Below are 12,564 nucleotides of genomic sequence, written 5' to 3'. Positions count from 1 at the left end.
GGGAAGGGAGGGTTCCCTCCAAGAGACCCACCACTGCAGCAGAAGAAGGAAGCCATGTGTGGGGTGGAGTGGGGACTGGGGGCTTCCTTGGCTCCTTCCACCTTTCTCAGCCATCCCAAGACTCCTGGCAGTGCCACCTAGGCTCTGGTCATCCCCAACTCAGAGTGATGGGCAGGTGCTTGCAGCATCCCAATCCCAAGGGTGGGATTGCCTATGTGCGAGATCACTGGGTGGCCTTCTCTCCTCCACAAAGGGGCCCTTCTTCACAAATGTCCTCCCGTGTTTGAACAGACCACAGAGAGAGAGCACCCCTGCCCCACAGGGCCACCTGCTCCTGCTTCTTCTGCCCCTCCCCAGAGAGATAGAGGGGATGAACATCCTTAGCAAAAGGGATTCAGGTTAGGCAGCAGACAGAACTTCCCAACAAGACCTGGGTAGGAATGTGAGGGCAGGGGACCCACAGTAAGAAGGCACTGGGACTGCTCTTGACACCATTTCCCCCGTAGCATGTCTGTATCCAAGGTACTCCCCCAAATGATAGGCCCTCTCACTCTATAGAGCTCATGCTGTAAAGTAGTCCAGACTACAAACACTTTTTAAGATCTCCATCACCCTCTCAAAAGTTCTTCCTCCCATCTAACCACCACCCCTCCATGGAATTATAGTTTGAAACCTGGAATCTTCCTAAATAAAAAAACTTAAGATAGTAAGCATGGTACAGTTCTCACGGCATGAAAGGGAAGTATGTCGCTTCCCCACCCCATCCCCAGCCACCTAACTCCTCTCCAAAAGGCAACTGGTGGTCCCGGTGTCCTCTCCAAGAGACTTCACATGCATCTACACACATATGTCTACAATCCCCTTTCCATTTAAACACTGACCACAGCACTTTTTAGCTCCCTAGACCGGGACTCCTAGCCTGAAGTCAAGATGAACCTCAGGGGCCCCTGGCATCTGCTGAAATTGCATACAGAATGCTGGCTAGGGACCTGGACACGGTTTCCAGAAGAAGGGACACATTAAAGCCACCTGGCCTATTCCAGCTCTTCATTTCACAGTGGAAATGGACGCTGGAAAGGAGGGCTGTGGCCAAGGCCCTCAGCATGGTGGAGACCCATCAGAAGAATTCCAAGCTCCCCCTACCCCAGGTATCAAAGAGCCCCAGGGTCTCCTGCAAGGACAGGGACTCCAAGAGCTGACCGAGTCCCAGGACGCAGCCAAGAAGAGGCAGTTCTGTTTGTAACACGATGGGGCTTATTTAAAAGACTGACACTGGGCCTGGGCTCCCTGTGCCCCACCAGCGCTTCTAAGGTTCCCCAGCCCTCCTTTCAGGCCCCTTCCTGCTACCAGACCTTGCAAAAACCCACTGCAGCCCCCACCCCATCAGGTCGATCTCACGGAGGCCTGGGGTCAGCATGAAGGAAGTTGCTGGGGTCTGCTCAGCCTGAGCATCAGTCTTCCCAGCCTCCTTACCCTCTGGGTGTTGGGGGACCTGGGTGGGGGAGGCAGCCAGTAACAGGGCCAGCCCTCTGCCTGCACTAGGGCCTCCTGGCTTAGAAAGGCTGGAGGAGGTGGAGAGAGTGCTCTGAGCACAGGGAAGGGCACGCACTGGGCACAGCAGGTGGGAGAGGAGCCCTGAAGGGTGGGCTGCCTTTTGGAAACAGAAAGACCCAGACCCAGACAGGGGCAGAAGGGGTGGGGGCCCTCCCTCGACAGGGATGTCAGCACTGGGGTAGGAGGGTCCAGGCAGGAGACTTCGGAATGTGCTCTCAGAGTCCCACAGAGCATATGCAGATGAGGCCTGTCTGTATGCAGATGAGACCGTCTGTATGCAGATGAGGAGAAAGGGCATTCTCTTCTCAGGGTTACCATAGAGCCCAGCCCACCCCCTTCCCTCAGGGTCCCAGCTGCAGGGCAGCCTAGGAAGAGGCCAGGCTGGGGAGAGGCAACCTGCAACAGAAGGTTAGACTTTGGAAGGGACTTACCCAAGCAAAGTGGGCCATTCAGGGAGAGGGGCCAGGGAAGAAATGGGGACTATAGAGGGCAGGAGGGGCCAAGGAGGAAATGGGGACTAGTAGAGGGTGGGAAGGGCGAGCCAGGCAAGAAAAATGGGGGTGCACTGTGACAGGACCCAGCCCCCAGGGAACAGACAGACCAACACAAAGCCATGAGCGAAGAAGGGGACTGAGCATCTACTCCTTGCCAGGCCCACTGGGTCCCCTCGGCTCCAGCGATCGCCCTGTGAGCCTTGCACAGGCGGGGAGGCCCCCATGGGCTGACAGACACGTCTGGACACCCTGTTTGCAAATGGCAGGCCCTGGCCTGTCCAGCTCCACAGCAGGCGCCACAGCCTAGAACCTTCCTTCTCCTTCTCCGGCAAGCAGAACCCAGGACGTCTTCTCCTGCCCTTGGGGAGGGTGGCAGGTGTCCAGGGTTAGGGAGCTGTGCCTGGCCAAGGGGCCCTGGCTGGGAACTCCTGGGAATTGGCCATGGAGGGTGGGGTTGGCTGTTGGGGACAACAGATGGGGTAGATACCAGGAGGGGACATCAGGTTGGGGAAGGATCCCAGGGATAACAGCGCGGGGGAAACTGAGCCCAGAAGACTGGGAGAGTTGCCCTCCTCCCTTGACAGATAGAGTCCCAGCTGGGCCTGAAGTTGGGATACTGGGCCCCTGGCCCAGGGCCCCTTCCTGGGAGTACAGAGGCCAGGAGTGGGGGTGTCTTTGAGAATGGCCTCTCCCTCCGGTCACCCCCAGCCCCCCCACATCCAGTGGTGGAGCCAAGGCCTTTGTGGGGAAGCCACAGGGAAGAGAGGCCCCTTGTTGGCCTGTTCATCTAGCCGGAGGCTCCGCCAATGCCAGCCCCCCCACACCGGCTGGGCTCTCCTTCCTGGGGGCGCCAGCCAGCCCCCACCCGCCACTGCTGCCCACTGCCCAGCTCTGCTGTTTCCTGGAGCCTTGGGGCTTTGGCCCTGGTCCCAGCTGAAGTATGGTGGGGAGCCCCAGCCCCAGCACCTCCCGTACCTCCCCTTTCACACGCTGGCACCAGAGCCGTGGGAACACCGGGCGGCAGCTGGGCACCGGTGCCCCACTCTGCCCACCCCCAGCCCAGCCGACCTCAGAGAGGGGAGAGGGGTAGGCTGCCCCCAAAAAAGCCCCTTCAGGATGGGGCCCTAGAAATCCTTAGCACTAATTATGAATCTGGGGAGAAACAAGGCATTTGCAAGTCAATTAGTGACAGAACTTTCCCAGCAAAGAGCTTCATCCAGGCTCAGCCTCAGACAAGGCCACATGCTGGGTCATCTTGTCCCTCCTCCTGTCTCTGCCCTGCTCAGAGCTCAGGATGGAGGCCAGCCCAATGTTTTGCCAGTTTCCTCTGTAGTGGAGGGTGCCAGGACCCGGGGCATGGGTCCTGGAGGGCCAGGCCACGCTCTGGGGAGGCTCCCACTGGGACATGGGACACACACGTCCTGTCGTCCTGTCTCCCGTCGAGGCCCCCAGTTCCACCTGCAGCACAACCCCGGAATTGCAGAGGAGACAGCTGGCCAGTACAGGGGTGCAGGATGGGTTGACAGAAAATCATGTCATTGTGAAGGGGCCAGGGTGGGGGCTTCCCTGAGCACAGAGAAACCAGGGCTGGAGGCGTGCAGCCCAGGGAGGGGTCCACCTATGGGAACTTCAGGTGGGCCAGCCGCTATCTGGGGCCACTTCTCACCGAGAGGGAGACAGGGCGGGATGTTGCTCCTCGCAGGCCTGGGAAAGGCACTCTCTGCCTAGAGGACCCCTTAATTGGGGGAAGGGGGGGGAAGGAGCTATTGGTGCAAAAGCCCTAGAGCCAGCCTTGCTAGCCATCTGAGGGAGATTAAGGGATTACAATTAAAACTCGTTTGCAGACTGAGCAGGTGGGTTGGGGCTGGTGTTAACGATCTAATTGCAGCCTTAGCCAGGGCTGTAGCCAGTTGCTGGGCTCTAATGAGCAGGGGGGGCAGGGGTTCGAGGCAGGGGTGGGGGGGTGGGAAGAGGTGGAGTGTAGGGGCCAGGAGGGGTGGGGTTTCACCGAGCACCCCAGTTCCAGGGGTCACACCAAGGAGGCTCCCTGGCTACCCTTCCCCAGGGACCCAAGATGAAGGAGCATGACGGGTTTTCAGGCCAGGAATGAGCAGAGAAGGTGCGTAGGTACTGATGGGGAGGGGCCATTAAGGCAGGACACGGTTAGAGTGTTCTCTGTGTCAAGTACTGTGCTAAATACTTCATAAAGTTATATAACCCCTCAGGATGAGACTGAAGAGCTGGGGGTCACAGACCAGGGAGTTCCCTTCACACCCATCCTTTACAAGAAGGGACTGATGGACAAATCCTGAGAGTCCAAGTTTGTGGGTTGCAGCCCCCAAGGCCCAGCTGCAGGGGCCCAGCCTCCTCCGCTGACTCTCATGCAAGAAGCACACTAGCAACCTGGACTTGCAGAAGATGCCACCCAGCTGAGCCTTCGCACAGACCATGCCCACTTCTGAGGACCCTCTTCCCCTCCATACCTGGGTCCCCTCAGTGGAGGGTTGTCTCTGGCTGAGAGGGTGCTTACACACATTCAGGAAACACACGAATGGCCTGCAGAGGGACGGGTGTTTACTTCTAGAAACTAAACAGCCTGACCCAGAGTAACTCTAGGAGGATCCCGAGCAACGGGGATGGGGTTGTCTCTGGGACCAGACCTGGGGGTGGAGACTGAGGCTGGAGGGAAACTCTAAACTGTATTGTTTGTCCTTTTGTGCTTCCAAAGTACAACAAAGGAATTACTTATTCAGAAACAATTAAATGTAAAATATTAATTATTGCATCTTTTTTATTTTTTTATTTTTCTTTATTGCATCTTTTTTAAAGGCTGGGGAGGGAGAGGGTTTTTTACCCCAAAGGCCAGAACATAAACAAACCCTGAGACTCCTCATTTAAGAGTGAAGAGTGGGGGCAGCCCTGGTGGCGGGGGGGGGGGTGGGGGGGTGGGGGGGGTGGGGGGGGCAGCCCTGGTGGCGGTGGCGCAGCGGTTTAGCACTGCCTGCAGCCCGGAGTGTGATCCTGGGGACCCGGGATCGAGTCCCATGTCAGGCTCCCTGAATGGAGCCTGCTTCTCCCTCTGCCTGTGTCTCTGCCTCTCTCTGTCTCTGTGTCTCTCATGAATAAATAAATAAAATATTAAAAAAAAACAAAGAGTGAAGAGTGGGATTTCAGGTCCTTCTGGCTGCCTCTTCCTTCCTCCACCTGCTCTTGCTTCCTCCCATGGCCGCCGGGGCCTGGTCACTAGACCTCCTGCTCTGCCCAGGTCCCCCCAGGACCTTGTGGGACCAGCCCTGAAAAAGAAGCACCCCTTCCCTTGCCAGATGGTGTCGGAGGCAGAGCTTGGGCTCTCACTACCTCCCTGCACATGGGCAGGTCACTGAAGCTCCCTGAGCCAGCAGCTGTCCTGGGAGGGGACAGTGGTGGCCTGGTGGCTCCTCTGCAGCTGAGGGTATGCCACCTGCCCCCCCACCCATGCTCTGCAGACTCTTTCTGCCTGGTCAGTGTGGGCCTCGCCAGCCTGCTGTGTGCTCACGTGCCCTCTCTGCACTTCTGCATCCCATTGGGGCCCCGGGTGCACCCCTGCCCTTCCTCTCCTAGGGCGGCTACACCGAGCGCAAAGGAGGTCTGGTAGTGGAGCCTTCGCACTCACATCTGCAAAATGGGGCTACACAGAGTAGCTCTCTGCCAGAGCTGCGGGGGGTTAACTGTGCTAATGTATGTGGCGTGCTTGGCACCGCACAAGCACAAAGCGGGAGCTCCTAGGAGCGGCTGTCACTGCACTTATTAAATGGGAGGGACCCTGCGCGGGGCGCTAGCCTGTGGAGGGGACTCCTCATTACTGCTCTGGTTGGGAATAATGAGGTCTGTGGTAATAGCCCCTCACACTCCCAGGCCCACTGACAAAAGGCCCAACAAAGTAGGAAGTGAGTGTACATAATGGGACACTCGGGGGCTTCTCCCAGTCAAGGGGGCGCCAGGAAGGACCCTCTGGCTATGGCTACAGGTGCTCAAGGACGCTGCAGGCTAGAAACCCAAGCCAAAAGGAAGCTGCCCTTCCTCTGCCTCGGTGGGGCAATAGCCTTCGGATGCAAACCCGGGTCAGGATCAGCATGGGGGTGCCTGGCTGATGTGTGCTAGGTGCCTCTGGGTGCAGGTGTGGCACTGCATGCCAGGGCACACCCAGACCCCAGTACCTCAGGCCTCGTGAGGCCAGGGCGTGAGATGACAAGAACCCAAATTAATCAGTAAAATACATCCAGGGTCAGCTGGTCCTACACAATCTGGAGAGAAATAGAACAGGAAAAGGGGATGAGAAGGGCCAGGTTTAGGAGGTGAATCGCAATTTCAAATAAGGTGCTTAAGGAAGGCCAGATTTTGTTCCACTTTTTCTTGTGAAAAATTGTAAATAAACACAGAAGTGGGGAGGATAGTGTGAGGAGCCCCCACCGCTCTGTTACCCAGCTCCCACACCTCCCAGGTTAGGCTCAGAGTTGTAGTTTTGAAGCCAATCCCAGACCTCTTCCTTCATGGACGGCGTGGTTTGAGCCAAGAGCAGAAATATGGAAGATGGCCCCACGGTCCTTGGAAACATGGGCATTCCAGGCAGAGAAATGCCAAGACCAGAGCCCTGGGCCTGGGGTGTGCAAGAGCAACCTCTAATCTCAGCTTGGTAGCTGGTTCTGTAGCATTTCATGAGTCTCCTGGCTGCTCAGAACCTCAGTTTTGCCATTTGTGAAATGGGGCTGATTCCTCATCCCACAGGGAGTTTGTAGGAGCGGCAGGGCCAGGGTCTGCTCTCAGCCATGTCTGGCCCCAGAGAAACTCAGCAGCTTGGTGGAGGTGAGACTAGGCCCCAGAGGACCCAGGACTAGGTGGGAGTCAGGAGGGGGTTTAGGGGAAGTCTCCTGAAGAAGGCTATCCCTTTCCCTGCCCCCGGCCAGCAGGCCACAGTGATGGGGAGGAGGCTGAGCCCAGAGCTTGGCTACAGTTGCTTGTCTGCCCCTCACCCCCAACCCCATGGATGGGCCACAGGATCCCAGGCTGCTGGAAACAAGGGGAGCCCGAAGCCTGAATGGCCACTGTTCTCTGAAGAGGCTTGGTCCCCTTTAAAGACCCTTATCACCACCTCCACCTCCCTCCCAGGGTGATTATCACCCAGAGGGGCCTTTCCTAGGGGACATAAAGAGACCCTCAGCTCCCATCCTTTAGGCAGGATAATGGGCCATTCACACTGAGGGGACCCCAGCCCCACACCTGGCCCTCTCAGGCAGCCGGACTCCACTGCCCCATTGTCCCAGTGGCAGGGGAACCGGATTCCCCAGCTGGAGCACTCCTGGCCCTGCCCCCACCTCTCTAGCCGCTTGAACTCGGGCTTGATCTGGGGGAGGTGGGCCTGCCATTCATCCCACCCCCATCGCTCAGAATTTCACTCCTCTCGAAAGCCCTTACAGAGCGATGGGAAAATGGGAGGGAATAATTAGGAAAATCATTAGCGTCTCAAGGCCCATCTGAGAGGGATTAAGGGATTAAAAGCCTTCCAGCCAATCTCTCCTAGTCTAAGGTTGTGGTAGGGGTTTTGTTTTCAGGACTTTTCTCCCCTCTTTTCTTCTGAGTTGGGGCAGACTAAAGTCTTGGTGGATCCTTCCTTCAAAAGCCATAGGAAAAAGTCAAGACACTGAAGTCCTCAAGGAGAAGAATGGGGGGAAGCAGGTGTGTGGGGGAGGGTCTCTTCCCAAGCTCTCCTGGGCTGCTTTGGGCCACTTCTCAGGGCCTGAGGGAACCATGCGGAGGGGGTGTTGAGGCCAGGCTAGGCCAGAGGGGCGACTTCCACCTGCCCTGAGCACTGGCCAAGGGCTCAGCAGGCTCTGCTACCCCTAACTGGGTGCGTCCCCCTGGTGGCCCCAGGCTGGAGGTCGGGAGGAGGGGTGAGGCAGTAGGATCAGGCTGTGCCTCCGCAGTGAGCACGGGCAGGTTCTGTCTTCCAGCCACCTGAGGTCCATTTGGGGTGAACAGATAAGCAGCTCCCCACAACACCCCGTGAGGGGGGCTGAAATGTAAAAGGAGGCAATGGTCCACAGAGGACGCAGACCTGAGCCAATCTGGAGGGTTAGGGACCATGCCCTGGAAGAGATGACCATATTTTATTCATGGGCACCTGGTAGGCGTTCAGTATTGCACTCAAGCACATCATCCCCTTTCCTGGGGTCTCACCGTCTCATTGAGAGGGTCCTCTCAGTCACAGGAGAAGAAGTTCAAATACTATACCACCCAGTTTAAGGCAAACGGGGATGCTGAGGGCTGTGGGTTGCTGGAGCACAGAGGTGCCTGTGTGTGAGTTAGGTGTGAGAGCCCTCATGCCTCCATCCCAAGCTACCCCCGAGTGTTCTGGGCACAAAAGGTACTGGCATCACGTGGCTCTCTCACACACGGGGGCCTCCCTGGTTCCAGTTCTGGGGTGAAGGTTGCCCCTGTACTTCTCTCTGGAAGGCCCAGCTCGCCCCTTCCAAGCCTCTGTGCCCACTAAGCTCTGGCTCGAAGGGCCTCTACCAGGGCCGGGCAGTGGTGAAACAGAGCAGCCCTTGAGGGTTGGTACAGAGGTGGGCAGAAGCCACCCCGCAGCCAGCGCAGAGCCCGGGGTGCGGGAGATAGATGCTGGCGGCTGCAGCCTGCTACAGCATCAATAATCGTGTTTATTAATGGTCTTAATTAGCAACTGCCAACAAGAAGCTCGGTGCTAATTCCACCAATAATCGAGGCTTGCGGGGCGTGGACAGAAGGGCTGGCACAGAACTGCTGACTGGCTGACAGCCACGGTGTACCGTGCAGGGTCCGGTTCCTGAGCAGCTCGAGGGCCAGAAAGTAGGGGGACCCTGCCCCCCGCCAGCTCCCACATCAGGGTTCCTTGACCCCCCATGGCGCAGCCTCCTCAGATGGTGTTGGGACAAAATGAAGCGTGAGGAATTGCGGGGAGGAGGGGAGACCTCTGTCTGTGTCTTCAGAGCCAGAACCAGACAACAGCCCGTGGGATGAAGGCAAGTTTATAAAAGCCTGAGTGAAATGAGCTAGAAAGGGATTGGGAACAAGCCCCACAGTGTCCTGGAGCCACATTCCTTGCTCTGGGGAGACGGAGGTGGATGGTGTGAGCAGGCAAGGAGGGAACACTGGGAGGCGGGCAGCATCTCCAGCTGAGGGCTCTCCTGCCAAGAAGAGCAGGGTGGGAAAAGCAAGTTTAAGAATCCAGACGATGCCCAGGCACAACAAAGCCACTTCCTCTCTCAGCCTCCGAGCCAAGCTGGGCCTGCCTGGGGCCCCAGAAGACTAGCTGAGCAGGCCCAGAGAGCCCCAAATGTCCAAGTGAAAGAGAGAGGGTTGCTTTGAGGGTGGGGAGCTCTGGTCACTCCTCTTCCAGGAACTGCCCAAAGCAAGGGGGCCCATCTGCAAATGCCCTCATGGGAGGGAAGATGTGCTCTGGGGCTAGGGCCCAGGGGGGTCCTGGCCATGTGTGGAGATGTGTGAGAACACGGGTTTGGCTTCTTCCTGAGGTGGCGCCAGGAGCTTCCATGAGGCTGAGCAGCCCAGGTCAGAATGCTCTGGAGGAATTCTGGGTTGGACCAGAAACCTGGACAAAAGAGCAGCTGGGTGAGGAGCTTCAGCAGGGCCCAGTTCCAAAGGTGGGGGCTGCGAGGCAGGCAGAACTCTGGTATCTTCCCTGGCTCCATGAAACACCCCAGCTCCCTGGTCCTGACTTTCCTCTTATCTAATAGCACCCCAATGTGGCCCCTGGAGGCCAGGCTCCCCTCACACGCCCCCAGGACGAGGTTGCTGTGTACATCACCCTTGCACCTGCACCTCTGGGGAGGCCAGAGGGACAGAAGGGAAGAGCTGCATGGGGGATGAAAGGCTGGGCCAGCCCAGAGAAGAGCAAGCCTCTGCAGCAGCGTCTTCTCCCTCCGCCCCCCTTCAACTCTCTTCTGCCTTACTGGGCCTGGGTTTTCCCAGGACAGGTCTCCTTTTGGTGTTGCCCTGACTGATTCCTCCTCGAGAACCTGAGTCCCAGAATATCACTGTCTCAAGGGCCCAAGCGCCAGGTCTAGAACAGCTTTTCACCTGAGGGGCATCAGCCCTTGATCATGAATCTCCGGAAAGGTTCAGGAAAAATGGATTTAGGTTCTGCACCCCGTCCAGCCTCCACACCGTGTGCTGGAGCTTGGCCTGCATGCGTCCAAGAACAGGGCTCCAGGCACCTCACTGCCCAGCACAGAGCTCCCTCAACCAATGTCTGAGTATTTTTTCTAAGTAAACTCTATACCCCACAAGGGGTTTGAACTCAGGCTCCCCTGATCAAGAGTCTGAGCCAGCCAGGCACCCCTGCCGTCTGAGTATTTCAGGCCAGGGTTTGACCAGTCCCATATGTTAGCCAGATACAGGTTCCTGGACTGGCCTCCCCCTGGGCACACCTCTTCCATTTGTGGAGGGGGACTGCATGTGCAGCCCTACGCCTTCGTCACTGGAGGAGTTTCAGTCCTGCTGTGGTGAGCCTTTCTTCAGGGCACAGACAGGGCCCTTAACTGTGGCATACAGTGGAGGGAAGTGTGGGGTACATGCTCAGAGAGGACCACTTGGGATGGCTGTCCCATAACCTGGTTTGGGGAAACCAGGACATTCCCCTTGAGGCTCTGGACAGGAATCAGCTTCAGAAACACCTGTAAGAGTCCATTGGGTTGATGTGATGTGAGAAAATGGACAGAGAAGGGGGAGAGGTGCTGGGTGGATAGGCAGGGGGAGTGGAAAGAACACCAACCACCCAGCCAGGCTTCACCTCTGAGACAGGTTCAGAGACAGGAACTGAGCCCTGAGCCTGCAGGGCACCAACCTAGTGAGCAGGGAGGGAGGCTGGGGGCCCTCCACAGTCCGACCCCCAAGTCAAGCCTCTCTGGGGCAAGGAGTAGGTGGAGGGGACAGGTTTGGGTCACCTCTGCCTTGGGCGGAGGCTGGCGATTAGACAGTGCTGTGGAGACAATGGCGCTCTGTCCCAGGGCGCTGGAGATGACAGCTCATCCCTATGCAGTGGCTGCCGGCCCCTCTCAGGCGGTAGAAGCCAGGGGCGGCGGAGGGGAATTCTCACAGGCCGGTGGCATTTGCATAGCCAGCTCGCCTGTCCGCCTGTCCGAGACATTGGCCCGCATTGTTCCCGCCAGCGGTGGTGGCGGCGGTGGTGCACGGGCCGGCCCGGGCGTGCGGGGCGGGCGGCAGGGCCAGACAAAGGGGCTGGGGCGCAGAGCTGGGAGGCGGCGGGTAGGGGTCCTGATGGTGGTAGAGAAATATCGGGGTGAGGCGGGGCGCCCGCCGAGTCCATCTGCCCCGATACAGCCACCGACCCCCACGTTGGACACCCACGCCGTGTCTAATTCCTCCCTGAGCCGGTGCCATGCGCCGTGATGTGCATCCCAATGGCGCAGCTCAGGCTGTTCCCAGGCTGCGCAGTTCAGGCCGGGTCCTCCAGAGGTCAGAGGAGCCACTGCAGTCAAAGGGCTCCAGCCACACAGGCACGGAAGTACCAGGGGACCTTGCAGATGTCTGCAGGGTAAACCCCCTGTCACAGACACAGCCACTGGAAGCCAGAACAGGGGCCACTTCCAGAAACCCTTTCCTCAAGGCCCTGGCCCTGCTGGCTTCCACACTGACCTCAGCACACCCTCTCCCCATCAGTGGGACCATGTCCTCGTCCATCACTGTCCCCAGAGCTCAGACACTGGAGCTGGACAGAGTTCATGAGTGGACAAGCATCTGATTGTCCTGCATTGAGAGTAATAATGGTGGTGATCAGAGGGGCTGTCCCTGAGGGGCAGAGGCATCATTGTCCTGCAGGGTGAGGAAGAAGCCCTCCGGCCCCTGGCCCTGCCATCTCCTTGACCTGCTCATTGTCATTCTGTTGACCCAGCATGGATGGATGGGCTGCTGTGTGGAGGACCAGCCGGGCTGTAGAGCAGATGGAGGAGGGACTGCAGAGACACCTGTACTTCCCGCCTTCTGAGCTCCCCGCCTGAAAGCAGTGATGGGACCATCACCCCTGTTCCCCCATCACTCCCATCCCCCATCCCCTTCTTGCCCCCCATTGCCCCCATCCCCAAACCACAAGTGATGGCTTTAATCACAGGGCACAGTCAATGGGGTGCCCAGCGGCTTGCTCAGGAACCAGTAGGGGAGGGAAGGGAAGAAAAGCTGTGACAAGCCAGCCCCCGGTTGGGAAAGCTCAGCCCTGGACCGAGGCTCCTGAGCCAAGCTATGGGTTCTGTGACAGAGCTCAGCACTGACTCCAGGCCATGGGAGGCCTCTTGGGGGTGATGGAGCCTGGAACTATCTGCCTGCAGGACACGTGAGGCTTCGGTTGTGGGACAGTCCCTGACCAACCTGTCCTTCCTCAGGGACTTCTTGGTGGGCCACCCCATACTTCCTCCCCTGAACGCCGGCTGGCTGATGGCCTTCCCCCAGAGAGGGCTCAGTTGTCCCCTCT

At 58.2% G+C, this 12,564-nt stretch overlaps 1 long non-coding RNA gene across 1 annotated transcript; it reads right to left on the bottom strand.

The window, feature by feature from the left end:
* Positions 1–8,720: 8,720 nt before the first annotated feature.
* Positions 8,721–12,126, bottom strand: LOC144315172 (uncharacterized). The gene is made up of 2 exons (XR_013380933.1): positions 11,024–12,126; positions 8,721–10,753 (listed from the first exon to the last, which is right to left on the bottom strand). It is a non-coding gene; the product is annotated as an uncharacterized LOC144315172 (long non-coding RNA).
* Positions 12,127–12,564: the final 438 nt, after the last annotated feature.

This window comes from Canis aureus, chromosome 6, assembly GCF_053574225.1.
Source record: "Canis aureus isolate CA01 chromosome 6, VMU_Caureus_v.1.0, whole genome shotgun sequence".
Lineage (NCBI taxonomy): Eukaryota > Metazoa > Chordata > Mammalia > Carnivora > Canidae > Canis > Canis aureus.
The sequence above is the reverse complement of the archived record's forward strand: the minus strand, read 5'-3'. Positions and strand labels throughout refer to the sequence as shown.